The following is a 14864-nucleotide window of genomic DNA, read 5'->3' as shown; positions in this document are numbered from 1 at the left end:
TTAAAGATCTGATGTTGTTAATCTTCGTTCATTCTTTACTGATGGATTATCTGTTCCATCCTCAGAACCAAGCTGGCCTCATACCAAGCTCACGTCAGCCAAAAACACTTGAACCAAGATCCTACCTAGAATGCTCTGCTCCCTGTTACCTCAGATCTCGTTTGCCGCGTTTCTGTACAGCCATGTCAAGCCACTCTCTCTCAGCTAAGTGAACCATTTTTTTGAAGTTTCTCTATTGTTAGTGTTTAAAAAGTTTTCAGTCAGTTACTGTCTCTATACTCCTACCCTATTCTAACTTTAAGACCCTCTCCCTATAGTTTTTTTTTCCCTTTTATTACCTTTTTCTTACCTTTGAGGTAATTCTTCATTACCATCATTGGTAATCCTTCTTTTCTCCCTTTCCTACCCTTCTGGGTAGCTTTCTTAACTTCTTGGTACTGTCGTTCTTCTCCCTTCATAGTGCCTGAGATGGGTGGTAGGATACACACTGTGGGAGAGATGAAGAAATTAAGAAATCAGAACAGATGCCAAAGTAGCTCCAATTACAGAGAAGATCAAGGAGAACAGATTGTGGTGGTTCATGCACATGTACAGAAAAGCAGAAGACAGTCTAATAAAGACAATTTGGGAAAGACAGGAAGAAGGTAAGAGTTAATATGGGCATACATCGAAGAGGTGGATGGATTGTGTGAGAGAAGACCTACAACAGTCAGGCATGAGTGTTGAAGGCAGGAGAGTGGCATTGAATAGAGAAAGATGGTGACAGTTGACACAACACCTGACCCCATGTAGAAAATGTGAAAAAAGGGTGGTGATATATACATATACACACACCGCACACATGCTCATCCACACACATACTAATTATACATTATAAAATATACACATTTATTTATCCTTTGTTGACCGGGTTAGTCCTACTACATCAGTAGCCTCTTTTCAGGGGAGTCCTGAGGTGGTATTCAAACTACTATGTTTGTATAATATAAATAAAAATGAGATTGACAAACCCTAAAATACAAAGATAAAGATATATAACACTTACAGTATAAGATCTTATCATATAGCTATATCGTATATCTATTTTTATTTAGCTTGACTTAAAATTGATTATTGTCAACTAGATCTGTATCCTGAAAGTGAAAGTACAACAGCATTTTCAGCATGCATACATCTAAGGTGTAGGAGCCTGTTTTTTTTTTTGGAGTGAACAGTGCAGGAGATGTATTTCAACATGTTATACAAGATTTAGAAAATCATGACATCATTGCTGATAAAATAAATCAAGAAAATGATCAAACACTGGAAAAAAAAGTCTTGAGATAAAAGAAAATGAATCAACACTGTAAAGAGAAATGGGAATGGGAGCCTGATAAAGATGTTTTAGAACTTTTATCTTTACAAACAGATGGATGTCTCAAAAGTCAGACTGTGAATTTTAAAAGGTGTATCTGAGCCTCCAAGTGCAAACAGGGTCAGTGATTTACTTGGACTGCCACACTATAGTTCAAGTTCATAAAATACTTTAGGTCTGTACTCTTTCTATTAACAAGTAACCCAACAAAGCACCAAGGTGCCACCCATGTATGCTGAAATATGAAGGCTCCATATGAAGGTTCCATAACTAATAAGTAAAACAGAGTTGAGGCAACAACTTAAAAACTTCATAACCTTAATCACAAAAAAGTTAAGTGTTTTCATCCCATTCAATACAGAGACTTCATCAGAACTAAATAACTGTTGCCATCATCTGGTATATATAGTGTATGCAAGTAAAACATATGACATCTTCAGTGATAAAACATCCAAAACAAGTTAAAGATCTGATGTTGTTAATCTTCGTTCATTCTTTACTGATGGATTATCTGTTCCATCCTCAGAACCAAGCTGGCCTCATACCAAGCTCACGTCAGCCAAAAACACTTGAACCAAGATCCTACCTAGAATGCTCTGCTCCCTGTTACCTCAGATCTCGTTTGCCGCGTTTCTGTACAGCCATGTCAAGCCACTCTCTCAGCTAAGTGAACCATTTTTTTGAAGTTTCTCTATTGTTAGTGTTTAAAAAGTTTTCAGTCAGTTACTGTCTCTATACTCCTACCCTATTCTAACTTTAAGACCCTCTCCCTATAGTTTTTTTTTCCCTTTTATTACCTTTTTCTTACCTTTGAGGTAATTCTTCATTACCATCATTGGTAATCCTTCTTTTCTCCCTTTCCTACCCTTCTGGGTAGCTTTCTTAACTTCTTGGTACTGTCGTTCTTCTCCCTTCATATCATTATGTCGGATAAGAAAAGTAGTGTTGGTTTCAAACAATGTACAGAATGCGGCCGTAAGTTGCCGCTTTCTGATGGCCATGATTTATGTGTCTATTGCTTGAATGTCTCTCATCTATCAGTGGACCCCCGTGTGGGATTTGTAGAAATGTTTCGACCAGGCCTCTCAATGAAAGGAAGAATAAATTAATCCTGAAAGGCCTCCTTAAAACTCCTTTCTGCAAGGGTATCTCTGGGTCGGAGGGCTAAACCCCGTAAGAGGCGTTCTTCTTCTTTCTTCTTGAGGTCGCTCATTTCATCTCCCTCTGGAGATCGCAAGGAGTCGACTCACAAAAAGGTGAACATTTTGAGCCTGGTGCTACCATCTGTGGTCATTTCAGCCCCAGCCTTGGCACCGTCCTAGTTGATTCTTAATTACAGCTATGTCCTCTTTATCTCCACTGGCACCGGAATTCCCGGTGCAGACACTTACGGCTCCGACAGTTTTGCTGCAGCCTTTATTGGGACTGTCTGTACAGGTACAGTCTCCTTCAGCACCATTGGTGCAGACTCCTTCGGCTCCGTCCTTGCCGATGCTGTCAACCTCTGAGATACTGTCCTCTATGGTGCAGACAATTTCAGCACTGACATGCTGTTCAGTGCAGTCTTTTTTGGCACCATCATTACTGGTGCATACACCTTCTTCGATGGCATCGTATTCATCAGTGCAGACATTTGCCACACCACCCTGTATGGTGCAGACACCCTCGACTCCTATGGCGCTGCCTTTGTCAGCACAGATTACCACAACACCATTCTCCTCAGTGTAGACACCCTCGGTTCCGGGCTCTGCTCCACACAAACTAGCAAGGACTAAGTATTCTCCTTTCTTGGATCTGTTTGTGGGAAGCCAGTATAGCTCTTTTTAGAAACTCTAGAATCCCCTTCAGGTCTCTCTATGAGGTCAACCAGGAGCCTCTCAGAACAGGATGTTTTGTGGCTTGTCGACCAGTTGCTTGTGGCCAGGGGTCTCTCCCAACCATCTAAAGCTACGTTCTCTCTTCCAGGTGACCCTATTTCTCCATAGACTCCAATGTACATTCCTCCTTCGATTTCCAGGGAAGCATCAAAGCCCCTTCTTCTGACAGCAGCTTCTCTTCCTTCGACACCAACAGTGGATCTCACTTTGGAGCCAGAGTCATCCTTGTGGCCCTCGGTGCACTGGGCACCGGGCTCTTCTTCAGACTAATGGCTGTGCAGTGGGGATAGGCATTCTTGGTTCCATGCCAATTAATTCTATGGCACCCTCCAGGAATCCTCCTCCCCTCATGTTCAACAGTCCTCTTGAAACTCCTGGTCTGGGGGTCAGCTCATCAGAGCATGGTGTGACCTTGGTTCCGAGGTTGTCGTACTCAGTTCTGGTCTCCCATCTCTCTTCAGGTGGTCCGGCCTTCCAGGCCATGGAGAGGGTGCTTGCCTCCGCTAGCAAACCCTCCCTGTCAGAGTCCCCCCCCCGTGCTGCAACTGTTGCAAGCCACAGCCACCGGATACAAGGGCCTCAGGTTTCTCCCCCTCAGGAGATCCCTTCTTTGCAATCTTCCCCAGAGCTCCCCACTGAGGAAGTCCCTTGCAAGGCTTCATGCAAGAGGAAGCACATGGACTCCACTGAGGAGTCTTTGACTGAAGATACGGACTTTGATGACAGGAAAGGGTCCCCACGGTCATCTTCTGATGAGATGTCCTTTGGTGACATCCTCGAGATCCTAAGACAGAGGGGTGACTGGAAGTCCTCCAACCCTTCTGCAGAGGAATCTGTATTCCTGCAGTCTTTTGTGCCTGGCCCCTTACCTCCTTGGTTATCACACTGGCCGATGGGCTTGTCCAGCTCATCATCCAGCGTGCATGGAAGGCCCCTGACACTTTGGAAGCTATACCTCAGAGGTCTCACAAGATTTTATCTCCCACTGCTGAGCATCCCCATTGGTCAAAAGGTCTTCTGGTAGATGCCATGGTGGTGGCAGCTGCAACCAAAAAAGACTTGGCAGAAGAGAGCCAGACTGTCCATCTGCCCAACAAGGAGTCCTGGATAATAGACAGACTTGGGAAGCTTGTGTTTGCTTCATCAACATTGCCGTAAGGTCCTTGAACTACTTGGCACACTTTACAAGGCTCCAGAGGGACCTTATTAACCAACTCTCTGAAAGCTTGGCAGGAGCTGTTTCTGATGAGGTGCACGACAACGTAGCTTCTCAGATAGCGACCCTAGAATCAATATCCAATTCTTCCATGTACCTTACTTTACATTTAATGGAAGGAATGGCTAGAGCGGTAGGTGCAGGTATAGTCATGAGACGTCATGCCTGGATGCACCTTTGTGACTTTGCGGATTCCTTTAAGGCTTCCTTTATGAATGCTCCCATCAAGGCCACTTCATTGTTTGGCCCTAAGGTTAAAGATATGCCGGCAAGGTGCGAACAAGATGGCAAGACCCTGTCTGCCATTGGTGTCTGGCACTCCACCCCTCAGTGTTTCTACTCCAGAAATAAGAGGAGCGGCACAGAAAATCACAGAGCTCTTTCCATGATACACGTGCCGAGTTCTCCCCTAGAGGCAGAGGAGTAAACTCCAATGGAAGGTGCCACTTTCAGGGCAGGGGAGGTCTGTAAAACTGGGGTTCCAGAGATTCTTTCTTGGGGCAACCCTACCAGTGCTCCTGAAGCCTTACCCGACTGCTCACCTCTGGAAATGGTCGGGGGTCATTTTTCCTTGTACCCCACTGCCTGGTGAACCATAACCACTGATTCTTAGGTATAACAGATAATATCCAGAGGCTATCGCATCCCCTTCCATCTCTGTTCCACCTCACCCATAGACTTACCTGACATCCCACCCAGTCAAAGGGAAGCAGCAGCACACAAAATCCAAAAGCTGCTACAAATAAAGAGTCATCCAAATGGTCCTCCCAGACCAAACAAAATCCGTTTTTTACTCAAGGTTCTTTTTATTGCCAAAAAAAGACAGGGGACTGGAGACCGATTCTGGATCTCAGCACACTGAACAAATTTGTAAAAACAGAGAAATTCCCGATGGTCATGGTTCAGTCTATTCTTCCTGTTTTGGCGCAATTTTTAAATTCAGAATAACTGTTACTATAAATATTGGTTACAAAATGGAAACATTGTTCTGAGGAAGACTGAATTTTATCAGTTGAAAGCGCTTAACTATTTGCATTGGAATAAAATTATTGTTCTACACTCGTACGAGCTGTGTTCTTCCACTTTTGGTCCATACTACATTGAGTTACATTGTTGTTTGTTTCTTTCGTTGGGAATAGTCATTTTGGTGATATGGCTGACTGTGTGGAGGGCTGCTCAGCTTCATTGTCGGGTGAGGAACTTATTAAATTAAGAGCGGATGTAACAGCATTACAAACGGAGATACAAAAACTTTTTTCGTTAGTATCCGATCTTGTTATGGACAGCAAGAGACCTGCAAGTCTCTCCAAAAGCAACCACAGTCATATCGGGTTGCAGTATCAGAGTAAACAACGGAAATGTAATAGTTTGAAGCAAGACTGTGTTCGTGATTTGGCACGTAACGAAAGAGAGTATGAGGGTAGCTACCGAACTGATCCTGTGTCGGATGAAGTGCGTGTATGCACACTGGACTTGGAACTTCCCTTGCTTTTACGTGAAAACACCAAATACAATCCGCAGCATGACACTAGCATAGACATGCCGAATCTATGCGAGGATGATTTTAACATTAGTTTGCATTCTCCTGTTGATCAGAGAGATCCTTTAGTTGATCAACGGCTCCATTTACTTTCGCCTTGTGATGAGTTCACGTTTGATTTCAGCTTTCAGCATAACAGAAAGAATAGGAATGATAATGGTAAATTAGGGGCCAGACCCAAAGAACAACGGAATGTCAAACAATATGGAAATAATAAACGGAAGGAGGGTCATGATAAAAAAGGTACTGTTCCAAGTATTTCTTGTTCATCCCAGGGTAAAAAACGTATGTTTCATCATAAAGAAAAAAATGGAACACATTGGACAATAGTTTTTGTGATAATTCCTGCACTGGTATTTTTAATCAATTTTTGGGTGATGAATATGTATTTGACCAAGTTACTAATAATGAAAAAAATATGAATATGAACATGGCTAATTTTAAACAAGACTCTTTGAGAGATATGATGTATACTTTTGGTAAAAAAACTGTTACAGTATAAAAACACAAAAATTGATATTGCCTATTTATCTAAATGTCTTAATGCTAAAATAATACCTAAGGGTATACAATTTTTTAAGTTACCTTTAAGAATTAATTATAACAATGAAATGAAGAAAGAATTTAATGAATTATTTGAAAATTTTGGGTTATTATACATAAGGACATTAATTAAATATAATGATGAAAAGATGATTATTTTAGCTACTGAAGTGGAAAGTATGAATAACATAATTACTAAACACCGTGAGTTTCACCTATGGAAAGATTTGTATTACAAACAATTTGATATCACACAGGATAAGGCCAAAACTATATTTGAAAGGAAAAATAGAAAGCTAAAGAGAGACATTGAATCTTATGAGATTAATAGAGCTTATATTTGGCCAACAGACACTAAGGAAAACATTTTGGTAGAGAAGAAGCAGTACATAGAGAGAAATAGATACACTAATAGAGAGGAAAATTTTCGTGGAGGGAGATTCCATCCAGCTCCAAAACACAACAACCATTACAATCTATGATATTTTATGATATAGATGAATCTAATTCTGCATCTTCTCATGATACTATAATCACTCCCATTATATGCTCTAAGTCTAACCCTGGTACAGGTGCATTGATGTGTGAAGTTCCAATCAGTAAAATTGAGTCCCCTTTTCGTACTTATAATTGTACTGACATCATTGATGTTTCATTAGGTGACCATGGTGCATCAAGCACACAAGCTTTACAACACACCATCGAACAACAAATTATTCACAATTTAGAAGAAAAACTACCTATTGTAACTACTCATAATGGATTTAAGGTTTATAATTATACTGATATCATTATGGACAAGGAATTCTATCAACTTATGAGTAAAGGCATGAAATTCATACCCACAGTAGGAATTAATTTAGTAGATACTATTAAAGAGATCAAATTATACAGTAGGAGACTCAACTTGGCTGTTCAGTTTGATACTATACAACAGAATGAATTTAGTCAGCATAATATACTCAAAAAGAAAAGTACATATGTACCGAATAACCATCCACATATTACCAATTATGAACGGATGGTTAACAAAGATATTTATTGGCATTGTGCTAAATTAAGGAATGAGTACAATTATCAAGATAATCTAACTAAAAAAGAAAGGAAATGTTTATATAATATTATACACAACAAAGATATCCGCATAATGAAACCTGATAAAGGCGGCGTAATTGTGGTTAGTTATACCATTGATTATAATGCTAAAATACATGATTTGCTATATGAGTCAGGTAATTATGAAGTGATATCTTTGAATGAAATTAATATTGGCTATAAAAGAATAGATTTTATATTCGAAGATTTTTTGATTGATAATAGAATAAGTAAAGACATTTATGAATTTCTCAAAACTGATTACCCTATTTTAGCAAAAATAGTGGGGATACCTAAAATCCATAAATCTATCAAGAATCCACCGTATAGACCTATTATATCAGGATCTAAATCAAAGACATATAATATTGGGGTCCTGATAGATACATGGACAAAACATATTTATAAAGCTGTACCTCATATCATGAAAAACTCTTGGAGTTTTTTGAACAACCTCACAGAAGACAAATGGAATCCTGAACATGTATTCATCACCATTGATGTAATTGATTTATACACATGTATACCTAAGATAGTAGGACTAGATTTTTTCACCAACAGTCTTAGAAAATATTCTGGGTATAGTTGGGGCAAAGTATTTGTAATCACAGAATTGATGTCATTGGTGCTTGAATATAATTATATCACGTTTCAAGGAGAGTTTTTCAGACAAAAAACAGGTGTAGCCATGGGCGCTTCTTGCGCACCTATTTTTGCTAATATGGTAATGTTGGAATGGGAGAACCAATATCTTTTTAATAGCCAATATTATAAATATATTATATTTTATGCTAGATACCTTGATGATTTATTTATAATATGGAAAGGACCGGAAGAAATGATAAAGGAGTTTAGTGTTTTCCTTAATAATACAACACAATTTTTAAAATTCACGTTTAGCTACAATAAAAAAGAAATAGCATATCTTGATAAATTTATAACTAATACAGATACTGGTTTTACATCCAAAATTTATAGAAAACCCACTTATTCCAATGATTACATTGAATATAACAGCAACCACCCACCTTTTATGTTCAAAAATGTTGTCAAAGGGCAATGTATAAGGACAGCTAGGATGTCCTCTACCAAAGAAGCTGTGACAGAGGACATAGGGTTGTTATATACCATGTTTAAGAAAAGAGGGTATTCAGATGGATTATTGGATGATATTACAGAATATGTTTTGTCACAATGGGGACTCCGGTATAAACCATTGTTAGGTATACAAGAACAAGTAGAGGACAGCAGTTCGAATGGTATAACATCTTTCAATAGGGTATGTGTTCTTACGTACTCTCCATATGTTAACTACGTTAAAGACATATTGTTTAGACACTGGGATATTTTTTGTCCAATAATTTGGAATCCATTTTGGGTTCTAAACCAGTAATTGTATATAAAATGGCTCCAAATTTAAAAAGAAGATTAGAACAGGCTGATAGTAAAAATAATGGGAATATTAAATACAATAAAGCAACCAGTAAATGTGGGTTCTGTAAGCAATGTTCACATATTAATACATTGGATAAAGTTATATTAAGTGATATTAATCAAACAGAAATTAGATGTATAGGTGGAAACTGCAGTAGCAAGCAAATTGTGTATATTGCTAGATGTATTGAATGTACTGCATTTTATATAGGTAAAACGGAGAGGATGTTTAAGAAAAGGATCTATGAACATCTTTATAAAATACATAAGCAGGATACATATAATGCATTGTTTAGACATATAGCAGAAAAAGGTGATAAACACAAATTTGTTTTTAGTATCATAGATCAGATGGATCAAGGTAATCTTCAAGGGAACTGGAAAGTACAATTGGCATTGAAGGAAAGTATTTGGCAAATCAAAACAGATGCCACCAGATTCCCTGGTCTAAATGACCACATCAGTATTAAACCGTTTTTAGAGCTAGGGTAGTTTCACTACGTCTAGCATTATGTATGTAGGTGTTATATCTTGTTAATATTTATGGTATTTATGGGTTCAACATATCCATTCATCACTTAATAATATTTAGGCAGTGTTCATTTTATGTTCATATACTTATATGGTTTTAAATATCATGTTCAAATTAATTCATATTATATATTTATTTTCTATACATGTAGATTAGGTAGGCAGGTATAGATAATATAACATATGGGATATTAATAAACATAACAACAAAGTTATATTTTATTTTATTTTCTATGTATTTTAAATAGATGCTGAGGTATAACATTTTAAATTGTATTTTAAGTGTATTATAAATGTATTCATAAATATATTAATAGTATATACATGTTCCATAGGATGTTATGAGCTTATGTTGCACACTGTCACTTTAAAAGTTTTGGCGCAATTTTTAAATTCAGAATAACTGTTACTATAAATATTGGTTACAAAATGGAAACATTGTTCTGAGGAAGACTGAATTTTATCAGTTGAAAGCGCTTAACTATTTGCATTGGAATAAAATTATTGTTCTACACTCGTACGAGCTGTGTTCTTCCACTTTTGGTCCATACTACATTGAGTTACATTATTCTTCCTGTTCTGGAAGAAGACGATTGGATGTGCTCTGTAGATCTTCAAGATGCATATTACCATATAAAAATAGACAAGCGCTCAAGAAGATACCTCCGCTTCTGCATAGGAGCCAGTCACTACCAATTTCAAGCACTGCTCTTCGGTCTCACTACAGCTCTCAGAGTGTTCACCAAATGCAATGCAGTGGTCATCGCTCACCTGTGACTTCAAGGATTCCAGGCGTTTCCATACCTAGACAACTGGCTGCTTATTGCCCCCACCAAGCATCTACTGGAAGAAGCCCTAGACTACACCCTTCTCACAGCTCTATGCCTGGGAATCACTATAAACTGGAAGAAGTCCAGCATGACCCCAGCATAATCTTTAGAATTCATCGGGGTTCTGTTGGACAAGAGGAATTGCACAGAATCTCTTCCGGATCACAGACTTCAAAGAATAAGACAACAGGTTCAGCCGATAATCTGTCACCACAAATCCTCTGCTCGGACCATACTCCAACTCTTGAGGTCGATGGCAGCCTCAATCACCATTGTTCCTCTGGCCAGATTCCACATAAGACTTCTCCAGTGGCTACTTCTCACTCAATGGTACCCTATATAACATCCTTTGTCTTTTCAGATAAGTGTAATTCAGAGATGCAAGCAAGATTTGCTCTGGTGGACATCTCGAAATCCCCAACAATGGTCTCACCACTTCAGCCCCCATTAGCTGAAAGCCAAGGTGACCACAGATGTCTTCCTGATGAGGTGGGGGGGCTGTGTCAGGGAAACTTGGTCCAAGGCACCTGGTCGGAGACAGAGGCCCATTTGCACATCAATGTCCTGGAACTGAGGGCAGTGCTATTAGTGTTGCAAGCATACCACTCGATCCTTCCATCAGGGACTATTGCGATCCAATCAGACAACATGTCAGTGGTCTGGTACATCAGCAAGCAAGGGGGCACCAGCTCTTATCCATTATGCCAAGAGGGCTTGAGACTATGGCAATGGGCGATAACTTCCACCACTTTCTAATTGCAACGCACATTCCCGGGAGTTCCAACGTGATAGCAGACAATTTGATCAGGTGCATTCTACAACCTAACGAGTGGTCCCTCAATCCTGTGATAGCGGCAAGGATTTTCAACTGCTGGGGCCAGCCTTGCTGTGACCTATTCACCTCCCCAATCAACTACAAGTGCAGCAACTATTTTGCCTTGATCCCCCCTCGGGGACAGTCACCGAGAGATGCTCTAGTCCACACTTGGCCCTTGGGTCTGCTTTATGCTTATCCTCCATCTTCCCCTCATCTCCCAATTTCTGAAGAAAGCACGGCAGTTCAAGAGCAAAGTGATCCTCATTGCTCCATATTGGCCTTGAGAAGTTTGGTTCCCCTTCCTCTGGCCTCACCTGCTAGATCGACCATGGATTCTCAATCCATCCCCAACATTGATCTCCCATCCGCAGGGTCTGCCTCACCCTGATCTAACAAGCCTGAAGCTGACAGCTTGGTTTCTTCACTTCCTGTGATTGCCAGGCAGGATAACCTCTCTTCCCCAGTGTGCAATATTCTTGTAGCATCTCATAAATCATCCACCAGGCTAATCTATCTCAGCAAATGGAAAAGGTTTACATTATGGGCAGTGAACAAACAATTGGACCCCTTGTCAGCCCCAGTTTTGGTGGTTTTTCAATCTGGGGTGTCCACCTCTACAATGTATGTTCATTTAGCTGCCATTTCTAATTTCCACATTGGCTTTCAGGATTCTTTACTCATGTCACATAGACTCTGTAAGACTTTCTTGAAGGATGTTTTTCACCTAAAACCTTTCTTTAAAGATCCAGTACAACTTGGGATTTGGACTTGGCTCTATAAGCCCTAACAGCTCCCTCCCTTTGAACCTGAATCTTCATGTGATTTAAAGTACCTCTCTTAGAAAACTTTCTTTCTAGTTGCAATCACATCGGCCAGACGTCTGTCAGAACTTCAAGCCTTATGCATCAAGCATCCCTACCTTATTTTCCATAAGGATAGAGTATCACAGAGAACTAATTATTCCTTTTTACCAATAGTGGTGTCAGAGTGGTCTATCAACCTCCCAGTATTTTTTCCTAATTATACTAACAAGGGAGAGTATTGCCTGCACTCCCTAGATGTTCACAGGCAAATTCGATTTTATCTGGACAGAAAAAAATCTACCCTTAAATCAGATCAACTATTTCTGGCCTTTTCTGGACCAAGGCTAGGTCATCCTGTCCCTAAAGTTACATTGCCATCATGGTTGAGAAATTGCATTACCTTCATCTACAACAAGAACAACATCACCTTGCCTCACAAAGTGAAAGCTCATTCTACAAGGTCTATAGTAACTTCAGCAGCTTTCCTTGCTAGGGCTTTCCTCAATGACATTTGCTCAGCTGTGACTTGGGCCAAACCCCATACTTTTATCCTTCATTACAAATTAGATTTGGCCTCCAGAGGTCAGTTTCTTTTGGTTCCATGGTGCTCAAGAATGTCCTTCCATAAGGGCCACCCAGGGATACAGGTAGCTGGGGACTCTGTCCCATCAGTAAGGAATGAACGAAGATTAACAACATCAGATGAAGAAGTTATGTCTTTCCATAAAGTTCCATCTGTGTTGTTGATCTTCATTCATTCATTACTCGCCGCCCTCCGGAGGTTCCTGGTTAATCTCATATACTCCATTTTTTCCATTATTGTAGGTCTGTTATGACCAGAGGTAGCCTCTACTTTTGTCTATCAACTTGCAAACTTGATCTGAGGTAACAGGGAGCAGAGCATTCTGGGTAGGATCTTGGCTCGAGAGTTCTTGGCTGATGTGAGCTTGGTATGAGGCTGGCTCGGCTCTGAGGACAGAACCGATAAACCATCAGTAATGAATGAATGAAGATCAGCAACACAGATGGAACATTATGGTAAGTCATAACTTCTTTATATATTACATAATTTTTAAAACAATATTATTGCAAGCATGTAGTGTAGTGCTGTTAACCAACTGGCTGTTGGTAAACTGGATGAAATGATGGAAATACTATTTGTTGTTATTTATTAGTTATGCAGCCTTCATATTTCAGCAGCACTGTGCTTACATGGATGGTGCCTTGGTGCTTTCTTGGGTTACCTGTTTTTTCACTAAGGCATACTCTCACACTCTGGTTTGTATTAACAAAACTAATTAAGACAGATGCACTATTTGAATGGACATGCACAGAAAAAAAATTGAAAATTAGTTACACAAAAAGTAATGTCCTTCTTCTGACCAACATATGATGCTTTCTTACAATGAGATGCATTCCAGTTTAGTTTGGAAATAGGACTAAACCAGATGCAGGGGAACAAAAGAAAAGGTAATAGCATACATGCAAGCAAATTGTTAAAAAAATAATTCTGCCACATTCTTCCCACCACAAATTGAAGAATTTTCTCACGGAACTACTCAAGCAGCAGAATACATTACTTCCTCTAAGCAGAGAAAAATTAAGTTAATGTTTGATAGTGCAAAATAATCCCTTCTTTTAAAAATGTATCCGTAGTAATAGAAACGGAGCGAAAGTAGGCAATAGCTTTAGATTAAAACATTTTTTAAAAATGTATTCACTACACCTTTATAAACATACTGGAAAATATTAAGATATAACCAAACACCCTAATACTGGGTGATTTCAACTACCCTGCCATTAACTGGGAAAACTATTCGGGTACCAACACCTTTTCCCAACAGCTCTTGGAATTCATAAATTCCAACACCTTGGATCAACTAATCCATTGTCCCACCAGGGGCTCCAATATCCTAGACCTGGTCATTACCAACATGGGAGATAGATACTCCACACCAGTGGTCACCCCCTCATTGGTCAGGTCTGACCATAAGCTAATCACCCTTGACATCCACATCCTACCCTCAACCCCCAGTAAGGAAACCTCCTTAAAAAACTTCTCCAAAGCCAACTTCATGCTACTCAAGTCAGAAGCGACAAACTTCATGACACCTATATAGACGGGAGCTGAAAGTTCAACTGCTGAATCCTACACTAAGGCACTGTACGAACACATCCACTTGTCCATGAATTGTGCCATCCCAAATAGAACCAAGATGCTCTCCTCCAAAAAAAGGAAGCCAATCTGGTGGTCCCCTGCCATAAACAAACTATACAACAGAAGGAAGAAACTGTTGCAGAAAAGAGGAAAATCCCAGGATGCAAAAAACTCCCATCCCAGCCTCATTAAGAAGCTGAGATCCCTCATAAAATCCTCCAAAGCTAGTTACAAAAATAAAATTGCCAAAGATTCCAAAGACAACCACAAGGCATTCTATAGTTATGTCAAGAATCTAAATAGCAATGCTCAGATCTGCTCTGAGCTACAACAGAATGGCATTAAATATACTGATCCCAAGGATATTGCCAATATCCTGGCAGATCAATTTAGTGCCTTCACCCCCCCCTCACCTCCTAAAGGGCCCATCTCAGTACCAAAAGATTGCCAAATTCAGGTAATCACGGCCACACAGGTAGAAACTGCACTCTCCACAGCATCCATGGGACCAGATGACATCCTGGGCTGTGTACTTCATGAATTACAAAGTAAACTGGCACCTCACCTAAGTGTCATGTTTAATCATAGCCTCACCTCAGGCTTCTTGCCCACTGAGTGGTGCACAGCTACAGTTATCCCACTCCACAAGGGGGGATCCACCGTCCC

This window comes from Protopterus annectens, chromosome 1.part1 (genome assembly GCF_019279795.1).
Source record: "Protopterus annectens isolate FY-2018-M chromosome 1.part1, PAN1.0, whole genome shotgun sequence".
In the NCBI taxonomy this organism is placed as follows: domain Eukaryota; kingdom Metazoa; phylum Chordata; order Ceratodontiformes; family Protopteridae; genus Protopterus; species Protopterus annectens.
The sequence above is the reverse complement of the archived record's forward strand: the minus strand, read 5'-3'. Positions refer to the sequence as shown.